A 12,132-nucleotide genomic window follows, 5' to 3' on the forward strand; every position below is an offset into this window, starting at 1 on the left:
ATAGAATGAATCTGTTACTTAAAGTTTCTTTGAGGTACCTCTGTGGAAAAATCCAGGCCTGGTGCTTTCTCAATGAGAGAATCTCTTGAAAATTTTATTTATTATGTCACTTTTTTCAGTTTAGACTTTCTATATTTTCTGCATCAGTTATGATAATATATATGTTCATGAAAATCATCTTTTTTCTAGGTTCACAAATTTATTTCATGAAGTTGCCAAAGAACTCTCTTAAATTTCTCTATAATTTCCTATATATCTGTGACAACTTGCTACTTATTGTTTCTTATTTAACATAATTATATTGTCTTTCTTCCTATCTTGATTTAATATGGCAATATTTTATATATTTTACTGTTTTACTACATAAGGAAGTTCTCTACAAAGAAGTTAGTTTACTAACAAATAATTAAAGTACCCAAACAGCTGTTATTTTATTAGCTTTAATAATTTTCACATGTATAAAAAACGAAAAAATCACAATATCTACAAATTTCTCTTCTCCTTTCCCTGATATCCCTTTTTACTTATGAATTTTCCAAAATTTTAAGGTTTATCATGTTCATATGTTGTATTATGAACTTAAGCTCCATATTCAACTTATTCATAGTCACACATTCCTATTGCCAGAGTTTCATCGTCATCTCAAAGTTGCCTGAAGTTCATTCTCAAGCAGTGAGTTAAATGAAAGCTTACGAGCAATATATGACCGGTATATCCCCTGAGTTATTTCAAGTTCAAAATTTTCTGCCTATTAGCTTTATATTTGAATATAATTGAATTGTGTGAAATGTCCTTGAGTCACATTTGGGGAACTGCACTGTTCTACTGTCTTTCACCAGTGAAGGGTTCAAGGTCATTTCCAAGGTAATGAGAATTATTTTTATGATAGGGTTTGTGAGCAAATGAGTTCTTTTATCTGTTACTTCTCTCAGGCAACTGAATACATTGCTTCTAGTTCAGTCATTGTCCTCCATCCTGCCTCACTGGCAAAATGATTTATGCAAATATTGCTCATCTGTAGGATTGGAAATCAAACCAAGTCCAAGAAAGCTCTCACTGCGATTCCAGGGACCTACTTCCCATTTTTGTAAGCACAGCCTTGTTGGTTTGCACCTTTGCTTTTGCCCCTTATTTTAGAGAAGTATTATCTACTGTTCAGGGTACCCTGGAGTGAGCATTCTGTGTCTTTCTAATCCCCATTTGACCATTACTGCATTTGGGATACCTTTCTATTAAGTTGAGACACAAGGTTTCAGGTTTCTGTAAGGTTTATCAAAGACAAAATTTACATTTTTGTTTCTCATTCCCTTCAGAATTATTGAGTAAATCCCAAGAAGAAAAATATAGAATTAACTGCATCCTTTTAATATCAGAAATTGTAAAATATATTTTATTATTTTAAAAGTGATAAGACATGTGACGCTAATACGTTATATTACTTTAAAGGGTTTGACTTAGCAGAATACTTTATTTTCAAAGAAAAATATTCCATTCTATTTGACATTAAAAGAAAGAATGAGTAAAAGTCAGAGAACAAGACGAAAAATAAAAAATAATTTCAAACAGATTTGTTATGTTTATGTATGTCCACTTCATCAAATTTAAAAACAAAGGTAATTTTAAAAGTTTGTGTATTGATTAATTTGTGAAGAATTAATTGTAGTAGATAGACTGCTCTCTTTTTAAAAAATATTTTGTGTTTAAATTTAGGGGTCAAAATTACAGGATGTGGTGCTCTGTTGTATATATCTTACCCTATAAAATAACTCAAATATAAAGGCAACATTCTTCCTTTATCCTTTTCATATTCTTCCAGTAACTGAATATTTATTAGTTTTATAAAAATGAAAATTTACTTTCCAAATAAAATCTCAGTGCATTGGTGCCCAATAAATCCAATTGCTATGAAAGTCCAGCAGATTTCTTTTCCAAAATATAAATTAACTATTTTGAAATCATATATTTCAGGATATATGGATGCAATTTTTTAAAAATGTAAATTATTGGTTGTATGCAGCTGATGGAAGACTTAACATTTTATCTCTGTGAGATCTTGTTTGAAAGTAGGTGTTTGACAATAATGTTTTATGGCTACTTGAAACCATTAAATGTATATTTCAGGTATGTGATCAACATCACTTATCCAATATTGTGAAGCACAGTAAATCTTGCAAGAAATGCTGGAGCACTATATACTTACGGCAAGATTTCTACATGTAGCAACGTGTTTATTGAACACCATTAACCTACCACAAAACTTTAATATTGTGAGAAGAACCACATAAGAGTTACAACCACATGTTCAATTTATTTATGCTCTGCAACCAAAAAACAGCAAATATCACATGAGAAGTAGATCAAAGGTAAGAACATTTTAAAAGATTTTAGGGCCTCCCTGGTGGCGCAGTGGTTGAGAGTCCGCCTGCCGATGCAGGGGATACGGGTTCGTGCCCCGGTCTGGGAGGATCCCATATGCCGCGGAGCGGCTGGGCCCGTGAGCCATGGCTGCTGAGCCTGCGCGTCCGGAGCCTGTGCTCCGCAACGGGAGAGGCCACAACAGTGAGAGGCCCGCGTACCACAAAAAAAAAAAAAAAAAAAAAAAAAAGATTTTAAATCATATTTCTCTACTATTAATCCTAGTGATGAATTATAATAGAATATTTTTAAGCATCCTACCTTTGGGGTTATTTCTTCTGTCAATAACTTCATCTCACACTAAAAACATTGAAATATGAGATTACATTTTTTTTATTAGAGCTTTACTATTATCTTGGATGTATGCTAACTTAGAAAAATGAAAAAAAATCACGGACTTTGGAATTCCATTTACAAATATAGCTGAATGGATTTTCATGCTAAATAATTGAATTTGCCATGTGTGAAATTAAAAGCCATTATTTAATAAGATATATTTCCCCAACACTATACTTCATCTTTTGTTTACATTCAAAAATACTTATTGAGCACCTACAATATATGAGGCACCATGCCACCTGTGAGATTTAAAAGACAAAACCAAAATTATCTGATGTTTGTGAATGTTAAAAAAGAAAATATTTTGTTGAAAATTCCTATTTTTTAAAAAAATTTAATGAGATATAGTTTAACTGCAGTAAAGTACATTAATCTTACATGTGCATCTTAATGCACTTTTACCTATGTTTACCTCTGGGTAACCATTCTGCAAATCAGGATGTAGACTATTTCCACCACCACAGGAGCCTCTCTCTTGAACTCTGTCAATACCATTCACATTCAACTATGATCCCATCCTCTGTCACCACAGAATAATGTCCCCTGATTGAGAACTTGCTTCCACTCTTGCCACACACTTAATGAAAATGTGATGAAGGTATATGAAGGTTACTTGATTGCCCTTGTTACACAAGTCCCCTGTTGCTAAAACCTTGCCTTACCCCAGAATTTTTGGGGAACTATTGTTACCTTGTCTCCTAAGGCTTTGCAGAGTCCTGGGGTTGAACTTTCACATGTCTCCTCCTCATCTGGTCCCTAACCAATCCTTCAGCTGCAGGAATTTGTTCTGCTGTCCTATCCTCTGCTTTTTCCCTTCCATTTCCTCTTGTTCACATATTAAATTTATATGCTAAATAGAATATTTGTTTACTGTCCCTGTATTCGTGTCTTGGGAGGAAGTTGTGGCAAACATGCATGATGTCTCCAATGTTTATTGGAAAATGTACACTTTGTTCTACCTTATTTAGTCAAGTTTATTGAGATATAAATCACATACAGTAAAACTAAAGTGTTTTAGGACAAAGTTCTATGAGTTTTGACATATATATATATATATATATATATATATATATATATATATATATATACACATACACACACACACACATATATATATATACAGCTCTGTGTAACCACTACCACAATCAAGATATAGAAAATTTCCATCAAGACAAAATTATCCCTGTACCATTTTGTATTTAAGCACACCCTTACCCGCTAATCCCTGGCAAACACTCATTAGTTTTCTTCTATTAAAATTTTGCCTTTTCCAGAATGTCATACAAATAAACATAATCACATTGTCATCCGGTTTGCATAGTCCCTTCACTAATTCTTATCTGTGTTCCTCTGTGTGTAATGTATCTTTTATTCTCTGACTTCATGATTTCCTCCTTATCTTTGGGTTTTCATAAACTTGGTTATAAAGCATCTAGATTTCTTAAAATTTGTTGTTTTTTTATTGTCATTTTTCCTGCTTGGGGATCTCTGCATATCTTTGGTATATAGTTGATGTTGACATCTTTTATTATTTTTGGAAAATTCTTGGGCATTCACTCTTCAAATAGTTCTTCTTCCTCTTTATTTCGCTCTTCTTTCTGGAATTATAATTGCATATTCTTTTTTCTTTGGGATTCCAGTTGTACATATGAGACTATTTCTGCATTACTTTTCCTATAGATACAAATCCTACTGATGAGTGACCTCAAATTCATAGTGAAAACTTTCTTCTTCATGGTATCACATTACAGAGGATGGAAAAGTCAAATACTTTTCCAGCCTCACATCACAGCCAGTGGTGACTACAAAGATCTATTTCAGTCTGTGAATTTAAGTGGCAGTCTGGTACAAGAACTTCTGGAAAAAATTTTTATATTTTAGATGAAAATAGGAAAATGCAGCTAGAGAAGATTTCTGCCTACTTTATGTCTTGAAGACATAATTTTTGGCACTACAACAACCATCTTTGACTCACAGACCTGTAAACCAATATGCTAAGGATTATAGAGCTTAAATGCAGATGAAACCTGAATCTTTGATATTGTTGAGGCACCGAACCAACCCTGAAATTTCTTCATTTAGACTTAACATTTTTTCATCATATTGCTGACAAAAATTAGTCAAATCTGAATTTTAAATTCAATAAATGTCTGCTTCTAAAAAGAGTATAAAAAAAGACATTTTCAGATAAATGAAAGCTGAGAGATTGTGTCACAGGCAGAGCACACTGCAACAAAAGCTTTAGGATATTCTTCAGAATGAAGGGATGTGATACTGGATAGATTAAAGACTGAAAGAAAGGATTAAGAGTGCTAGAAATGGCAAATAAATACATGTAAAAACTATGTTTAATTCTTAGCAAAATTTCCTTAAAAGAGAAATTACTTTTTAAACCAAGAACAATAACATTATAAACCAGGATTTATGACTTAGATAAAAACAAAATTATGACAATAGTGAAAAGATAGGTGGTATGTAAAGGGAATTATGAAACTTTATAACATTTAACTGGGAAATGTAAAGGAGGAAGTCATACAATATTCACTTTAAGTAAACTCGGATAATTAAAGAATGCAAATTTTAAATCCAAAGCAGTCAATCATTGTAATTAGCTTTACATAAAATAAATATAATTATGTAGACTGGAAATGAACAATTGGAAAATAATAAAAATTTAAAAATCATAATGGCATTAAAGTAAAAGACTTAAGCATAATTTTTAAAAGAGGTTTACAAAACCTGTACTTTGAAGACACAAAATATTTCTAAGAGGAATTTAGAAACCCTAAGTAAATGGTAGGATATATGGATTTATAAACTGGAAAAATTAATATTGTTAAGGTATCAAATTTTCCAAAATTGATTTGTAGATTCATTGTACTCCCAATCAAAATCCCAAGCAAGATTATTTTGTAGATATTGACAAGCTGATCTAAAATGTATGTGGATAAACAAAGAACTTAGAAAGGCAAGGCTATACTGAAAAAGAAAAATAAATTGGATGACTTATACTACTACAATTATTCGAGACCTATTGTAGGGCAACAGTGATAAAGCGAGTGCAGTAATTCATAAGGACAGACACACAGGTAAATGAAACAGAATAGAGTCTATAAATAGGTGCATACAGATATGGCCAATTGATTTCCAACAAATGTGCCAAGATAATTCAGTGGAGAAGGGATAGTCTTTTCAACGAATGCTCCTGGAACAATGGGATATCTGTATGTATAATGTGAACATTACCCCTTATATATTATTCTTACTAAAAATTCAAAATAAATATCCATAGACAGAAAAGTTAAAAATATAAATCTTCCAGAAGAAAATATAGAGAAAAATCTACACAAATTTGGGGTAGGCAAAGGTTTTTTGGAGAGGATACAAAAAATATTCATCACAAATGAATTAATTGCTAAGTTGGACTTCATAACAAATTTGTGTTTGCTTTTGAAAAGAAGCTCACATTGGAGGAAAAGTATGTTTCAAACACATATTGGCAAGGCACTTATATCGAGACATAAATGGACCTTTTACAAATTAATACTAAAAGAGTAAACAGGGCTTCCCTGGTGGCGCAGTGGTTGAGAGTCCGCCTGCCGATGCAGGGGACACGGGTTCGTGCCCCGGTCCGGGAAGATCCCACATGCCGCGGAGCGGCTGGGCCCGTGAGCCATGGCCGCTGGGCCTGTGCGTCCGGAGCCTGTACTCCGCAACGGGAGAGGCCACAACAGTGAGAGGCCCACATACCGCAAAAAAAAAAAAAAAAAAAAAAAAAAAAAAGAGTAAACACATTTTTTAAATTTTTAATATAATTTTTAAAGGTTACTTTCCATTTACAGTTATTACAAAATATTGGCTATATTCCCCATGTCGTGCAATACATACTCGAGCCTGTCTTACATCCAATAGTTTGTACCCTCTGCTCCCTCCACCCTTATAATTTCCCTCCCCCACAACTGGTAGACACTAGTTTGTTCTCTATATCTGTGAGTCTGTTTCTTTTTTGTTATATTCACTAGTTTGTTTTATTTTTCAGATTCCACATATAAGTGATATTATACAGTGTTTATCTTTCTCTGTCTTACTTATTTCAGTTAGCATAATGCCCTCCATGTTGCTGCAAATGGCAAATTTCATTCTTTTTCACGGTTGAGTAGTATTCCATTATATATATATATATATGTGTGTGTGTATGTGTGTATATATATATTACATACATATACCACATCTTCTTTATCCATTTATCTATTGATGCACACTTGGGTTGCTTCCATATCTTGGCAATTGTAAATGGGCAAGAGTCTCAAATAGGTACCACACAAACTAAGGTATACAGATGACCAATAAGGTCATGAAAGATGTTCAATGTGAGACAAGAGCTTAAAATGAAAAGCACAATGAGATATCATTTCACACTCACCAGAATGGCAAAAATTAAAAGTGCTTACAATACTAAGTATTGACCAGGATATGAGCTATTTGAACTCTCACTTATGATGAGAGAGTGACTTTGAAAAATATTTTGACATTTCTTATAAACATTTAACCTATTTTGATATTTTTGCTAGAGAAATGAAAACCTATGTCCATCAATTTTGTGAACAAATGTTCATAACTAATTTATTTATATTACTCACTGAAACAACCCAAATGTACAAAAACTGTGAGTGGGAAACAAACTGGTGCATGTATACATTGGAATATTACTCACCAGTTAACAAGAACAAACTTCAGATACAGCCACAACACACATGACTCTCAAAACACTAATCTGAGCAATAGAAGCCAGATGTACATGCTGTATAATCCCTTTTATATGAGGTCTTAGGAGAGGTAAAAAAAAAAAGTCATTTGATAGAAAACAGCTTAAATGTTGCCTTGGGTCAGGTTTTGGGAGAGAATTGAATAAATAAGGGCATAAACATATTTTCTGGAGTGACAGAACTTTTTCATATCTTGATTGTGGTGATAGTTTAAAGGTACATACATTTGTCATAGCAGCATGCTGCACAACTGAAATGTGGTCATATGGTAATTCAAAAAAGTTGATTGCAAATGTTACAATCAAAGCTATGCCTCCGAAAGATAATTTGTCCGTGCTGTTTATACGGAATAAGAGGCAGTAGGTAGGGGTTAGAAAGACTGTGGGTAGTTACACTGGGTAAGAGAGTGTTGTTATACCCCAGATAAGAGGTAAGGCAGACCTGTGATGGAAAAGATAAATGACGTTTAAGAAGAGAAATACAAAGAGATAACTGAGGACTTTAGTGTTCTGCTTTTGCTGAACTTCTGAAGTTGCAGAGCCAAATTCTTGAAATGTAGCTACTGTATTTTTTTGTTTGAAGCTATTATGATAATGGTATACTTCACAAAAGAGTGACTAACAGACAAACAAGGCTACATTGAAACAAACTGCAAATACAAATGGCACAGTTAATAGCCTATGCTGCTTCTATAGCCAATTTCTTGTTATAAATGGGTAGGAATATGCTAAAACCAATGAAAGCGATATTTGTGAAGTATTCGCTCAAGATAACCAAGTACTTTGTGCAAAATTATCACACTTTGGTTGAAAGTCCTGTGGATCTTTGGCTCAACATTTTTTGTACGTTTTGGGATACACATTTGAAAAATATGGGAAATGTGGGACGAGTTTATATAAATTCTTTGTTATAGTTTTCAGCAGTCATCTTTGTAACAGTAATGAAATAGCAAGTTCATGACCTACTGAAGGCATTTAAATATATTAAAAAATGCATTTTAATTATGCTAAGAAAAACTGGCCTACTTACCTTTTAAAGATAGATTTAAAGTAATTTTTTTCACAATGCAAAATTTTTATCTATAAGGAAAAAACTCTCATTTCTCACTTTGTCTAATTTGCATGTTCTTTCAGTAAAAACAAAACTCTATTACAGAAAGAAACAGCTGGAATTGCTCTAAAAGGTGAAATAGAAGTATTTTGACAAGATCGCTGTGAATTAAGGTTAACTACGCTGGGAAGGCAGAAGTAGCTAACATGGAGAGATTAATATTGTGATAAAAAGAGAAAATGTCTTAGAGAAAAGAAAGGTTAAGGGTTAAATGCCATAGTATTTGACTGTTGGCCAAACAATACTCTGTGGTTTACATCTTAGTTCAAGATCTGAGATGTAAACCTTCGCTTTTGCACTAAAACATAATAATAAATAGGTTGTGTTAATATACATTTAAAGTGAGGAATTTGGAGGGGGTGGTATTTGAATTTTTTAAAGGCAGAGAAATACTGGGACTTGGAATAGACTTTGCTCCGATTTTAGCAAAGATGACATCTTTAGGGAAATGTATATGAAAGTGTCTCACTTGGAGAACATTAACTTTTTGAGCTTAGTACTTTCCAAGTCATTAGCATTTGAATTATTATCAGTGAATCTTAAGAGGTCATATTTATAAAATACTATTATGTAAGCATAAAATGTCTTCAAGCAGTTTTTAAATTTTAGGACAATAAAGCTTGTTATCAGAAAGTTAATTATGTCCTAATTGAATGTAATCTTTCTTACATCTGATGTGAAAATGCATATTTGCAAAGCCATACCATTCACAGAATTTTAATTTGAATATACCTGTAGGTGTACTTTTTGTGATGTACGATTTTTTTTTCAGAAAGCTGTGGCTTATATACAGTTTTTTTAGCTATTACACCAAATCAGAGGACCATCTCAGAATTCCTAGACTAGTTTTTTTCTTTTTTTCTTTTTGCATTACGCGGGTCTCTCACTGTTGCGTCCTCTCCCTTTGCGGAGCACAGGCTCCGGACGCGCAGGCTCAGCGGCCATGGCTCATGGGCCCGCCACTCCGCGGCATGTGGGATCTTCCCAGACCGGGGCACGAACCCGCGTCCCCTGCATCAGCAGGCGGACTCCCAACCACTGCGCCACCAGTGAAGCCCCTTAGACTAGTTTTGATGCCCCACACTGAGTACTTCCTCAGTGCCTTCTGCCTACCCTCTTATTGCACTGGTCACATTACATTATAATTGCTGGCTTGTCTACTTTGGGAGATTATAGATTCCATGAAAGCAGAGGCCAACCGTCAAGCACAGTATCTCAAACAGAAATGTGGGTGTTCAGTAAATATTACTGGAAAATTTTAAATGCAGCAAATTAAGAACCAAAGACCTTAAGCTGACATTATTTTAAATAAATATCTTAATACCTTTGAATTAACTCAGCAATAATGAAATAATAAAAATACACAATGATTTTGAATTAAGAATTAAATTGTCTTTATTGGATGTGTGGCTCTTTCATTCCTGTTTTTTTTTGTGTGTGTCTGGTCTGACATTAATAGTTTTCAGTAACTCTCAGTAATAAAGAGAGCATCATTGTTGTACTAGCCACATCATTGAGGCTTTTCAGTCTAACGCAGAAAATTGTTTTGCCAAGGAGAAAGAACAGAATAAGACTTTTCCTGATAATATTCTAGGTATAGGCATTGCATCATGACCAAATGAGAAGCCAGAAAATAAAAGAGCCATGATGAATTATATATTTTCACTCACTTCCATTGCTTTAAAAAGATCATGGGGGCTTCCCTGGTGGCGCAGTGGTTGACAGTCCGCCTGCTGATGCAGGGGACGTGGGTTCGTGCCCCGGTCCGGGAGGATCCCGCGTGCCGCGGAGCGGCTGGGCCCGTGAGCCGTGGCCGCTGGGCCTGCGCGTCCGGAGCCTGTGCTCCACAGTGGGAGAGGCCGCAGCAGTGAGAGGCCCGTGTACCGCAAAAAAAAAAAAAAAAAATATCATGGACTTCAATGAAGCTTCAAGAGACATTACAGATGCAAAAGAATGTTCTGGTATTGAACAGCTTTTTCCTCGAAGTAATTGAGAATCTTGAAATTTCCTCCTTTTTTAAGAGAAATTTAATCTTTGACTAACTTGGAAATGCATTTTGTAAATGTGATTTCTCTTCTGATGTCATGAAAAGTCTTATTCCTAAAAAGGATCTTCAGCGCTAACCTTTTCCATATTTTCACATTTGAAGAGACTCAGACATAGTAAAAATAAGGTTACCTGACCTGGCACAGTGGCTTTAAATCTGGCTGTGGAACCGGACTGCTGGGTTGGCATTCTGGGTCTGCACTAAGGAGCCATGTAGCACAAAGCAGCATAGTGGAACTCTTGTTCTTGTTTTCCTTCTTTGTAGAACGGGGTTATTAGGGAAGCCTAACCATAGCATCATTATATGAAATAAGTGAGTATAGGACACTTAGAGTGATGCCTGATACAAAGTGACCACTCATTAAGAACTAAGTCTACTCTGGAAATTCCAAGTCCTACCCAAGTCTGTATTCAAGTCCATTTCTTGTAATGTTGAGTGAAAACATTGATGATGTTTTTGAAATAGGTGCTTTGTGAGGAGCAGAATTATCTCTTTTTTTTTTTTTTTTTTTTTTTTTGCGATACCCTGGCCTCTCACTATTGTGGCCTCTCCCGTTGTGGAGCACAGGCTCTGGACGCACAGGCTCAGTGACCATAGCTCACGGGCCCAGCCGCTCTGCAGCATATGGGATCCTCCCGGACCGGGGCACGAACCCATGTCCCCTGCATCGGCAGGCGGACTCTCAACCACTGCGCCACCAGGGAAGCCCAGAATTATCTTTTATTACATGTTACAATAACCGTCTTATTGATATATGATGAAATGTAGTTGGGGAAAATGGGGCAGACAATATAGTGAAAAATACATAGATTAAAATTAATTTATATGATTGACCTAATTATAAATTGGTAAATAATAATTTTTTCATCTTTGGTTTTTCATCTTAAACTAGTTTTTATTAATTAGTCATTAGTACATTATAAGAAAGAGTATTTAATCAGATACTGGTTTTTTTAGGGTAACAATTCTGATAATAAGTGTGAGTATAAAATGCTAAATTATTGAGATAATTTAGGAGATGCTTGTTATTTCTTTTGAATTAGTATATATTTTTCAGTAATGCATAACTCACATTGGGTACTCCTTTTCCCTTATTAACATTGTTTAGAAGGTTTTTATCACAACCAATTAAATATTTAAGAAATATACTGTTAAGACCTGCCTAATTCCTCCTCATTAACAGGCAACAATCCGGAGAAACATTTATTGTTCCTTTGACCATACAATTTGGTCAATACATTTGCTGCAAATTTCCAAGAACCCTCCTTAAATCCCATTAATTGTCCAACAGAGCCCAGGTAGCTCTTTTCTAGAAAGCCATGTTTCTGTCAGCGGCCCATTCTCATGGCCAAACACCATCAGGAACTGTGAGGTGCTGTGTGGTTTGCTCTACTTGCAAGATAGTAAGTTAACTTGCCACAGGTTCATGGAAACTGACAAAAGGCAAGAGATTCT

Source organism: Hyperoodon ampullatus, assembly GCF_949752795.1.
Source record: "Hyperoodon ampullatus genome assembly, chromosome: 9".
NCBI classification, from domain to species: domain Eukaryota; kingdom Metazoa; phylum Chordata; class Mammalia; order Artiodactyla; family Ziphiidae; genus Hyperoodon; species Hyperoodon ampullatus.